We start from the raw sequence: 2,460 nt of genomic DNA on the forward strand, positions 1-2,460 counted from the left end.
TGCCACCCAAACACCACTTCTAGAGGTTTTCCCTGTGCATTTGTAAGGTCATGACCATTCACTCCTGTCAGTTCATCTTTCTGAGCTTCAGCATCTTCATCTGTAAAACAGGATCATAAGATTATCTCCATCATAGTGTGGTGATGAGGATTAACTGAGATAACGCAAGCAAAGTGCTTAGCACGGGGCGCTCAGTTAATTTTTTTTTGAATTTTTATTTATTTTTGGCTGTTTGGGGTCTTCACTGCCGCGCGCGGGCTTCCTCTAGTTGCAGTGAGCAGGGTCTACTCTTTGTTGCAGTGCGTGGGCTTCTCATTGCGGTGGCTTCTCTTGTTGTGGAGTACGGGCACGCAGGCTTATTAGTTGTGGCTAGAGGGCTCTAGAGCTCAGGCTCAGTAGTTGTGGTGCTCGAGCGTAGTTGCTCCGCAGCACGTGGGATCTTCCTGGACCAGGGATCGAACCCGTGTCCCCTGCACTGGCAGGCAGATTCTTAACCACTGCGCCACCAGGGAAGTCCTCAGTGAATGTTAATGATAATTGTTATTTCTATTTTATCTTGATATGTCAGTATTAAGTTATTATTCAACCGCAAAGCTGACTCTCCCATAGGACTGTGAATACACTGAGGGCAATGTCTATGTCTTAGTCATCTTTGCATCTACCATAAACCTAAACGCTTACTACCAGGGGTGGAGGGGAGAGCTGTGCCCCTGTCCACAGTGCTGAAGCTTCACGGCCTGGGCATTCCTTGTGATGCTTCCTCTCCAACCCATTCACACTGTCCTCTACGAAGATGCCCTCTGGAGTTGCCCATGATAGTGGTCCTGGCATCAGCCCTCACCTCATCTCCCAGCTATGTTAACTGAATATGGCAGGTAGTAAAAGGGTTCGTACCACATGAACTCACTGTTGGAAAACACACCCTGTACATGCATTCATTTTTGTGAGCATATATTGTGTGCAAATTATCAAACGTGTATAGAAGAAGAATATATACCAAACAGTTAATGGTCTTATCACATTACGGTGGGATTGGTCACTGCAAGGGGATTGCTTTTTTTTAACTTATTGTCTTTGGTATTTTTGTTTGTTTTAACAATAACCCCTACTTTATCTTTGTCAAATTAATTTGAAAATAATGTTTAACCAGAAAATACAGTTAGGTGCTTGCTTCAGCAGCACATACACTAAAATTGGAATGATATGGAGAAGATTAGCACGGCCCCTGAGCAAGGATAACTCGCAAATTCATGAAATGTTCCATAGTTTTCAGACTTACAGATATTGAAAACAAACTTATGGTTACCAAAGGGAAAACATATGGGGGAGGGATAAATCAGGAGCTTGGGATAAACATAAACACACTACTATATAGAAGATAGATAACCAACAAGGACCTACTGTATAGCACAGGGAACTCTACTCAATAGTCTGTAACAACCTATATGAGAAAAGAATCTGAAAAAGAATGGATATATGTATATGTATAACTGAGTCAATTTGCTGTACACCAGAAACTAACACAACATTGTAAATCAACTCTACTCTAAAAAAATTTTTTTAAAGAAAAAAAAAAAGAAAACACTGTTAGTTGGGAGAAACTGCACAAAAAAGGTTTGGGAACCACCTTCAGGGTCCAAAGGCAAAAAGATCAGTTTCATAATTAAGTATCATATGTTTATATCAGCATCAGAGTCCCAGAACATTCAGAAGACAATGGATTTTGAAGTTTTGTTATGTGTATGTATCAAAGCATCACCAGAGAGGAAGGAGGTTAGAAACCAGCAAATCCAGCCCCCTCATTTTACAGATGACGAAACAGACTCAGGGAGTGGAAGGGAAGAAGCCAACAACACTTGCTAATCAGAGGCAGCTCTGGGATTAGAACTCACGTCCTCCTGGCTTCCTTCCCATGTATCAATTTCCTTGGGCTGCCATAATAAGGTACCATGTACTGAGTGGCTTAAAACAATAGAAATTTAATCTCTTATGGTTCTGGAGGACTGAAATCTGAAATCAAGGCATCCACAGGGCCATACTCCCTCTGAAGGCTCTTGGGAAGGATCCTTCTTTAATGCTTCCTGGCTTCTGGGGGTGGCCAGCGATCCTTGGAGTCTTTCGGCTTGCAGATACTTCACTCGAATTCCTGCCTGTTGTCACATGGACTTCTCCCTGGGTGTGTCTGTACCTTTTTCTTTTTAATTAATTAATTAATTTATTTATTTTTGGCTGCGTTGGGTCTTCGCTGCTACGCATGGGTTTTCTCTAGTTGCGGAGAGCGGGGGCTACTCTTCGTTGCGGTGCGCGGGCTTCTTATTGTGGTGGCTTCTCTTGCTGTGGAGCATGGGCTCTAGGCACACAGGCTTCTGTAGTTGCGGGGTGCGGGCTCAGTAGTTGTGGCACACGGGCTTAGTTGCTCCATGGCATGTGGGATCTTCCTGGACCAGGGACTGTACCGTG

General features: G+C 43.5%; 1 non-coding gene across 1 annotated transcript; it reads left to right on the forward strand.

Annotated features, from left to right (window-relative positions):
* The first annotated feature begins 1,163 nt into the window (after positions 1-1,163).
* LOC133104596 (U6 spliceosomal RNA) lies at positions 1,164-1,270 on the forward strand. The gene has a single exon (XR_009703656.1). It is a non-coding gene; the product is annotated as a U6 spliceosomal RNA (small nuclear RNA).
* Positions 1,271-2,460: the final 1,190 nt, after the last annotated feature.

Source organism: Eubalaena glacialis, chromosome 13, assembly GCF_028564815.1.
Source record: "Eubalaena glacialis isolate mEubGla1 chromosome 13, mEubGla1.1.hap2.+ XY, whole genome shotgun sequence".
In the NCBI taxonomy this organism is placed as follows: domain Eukaryota; kingdom Metazoa; phylum Chordata; class Mammalia; order Artiodactyla; family Balaenidae; genus Eubalaena; species Eubalaena glacialis.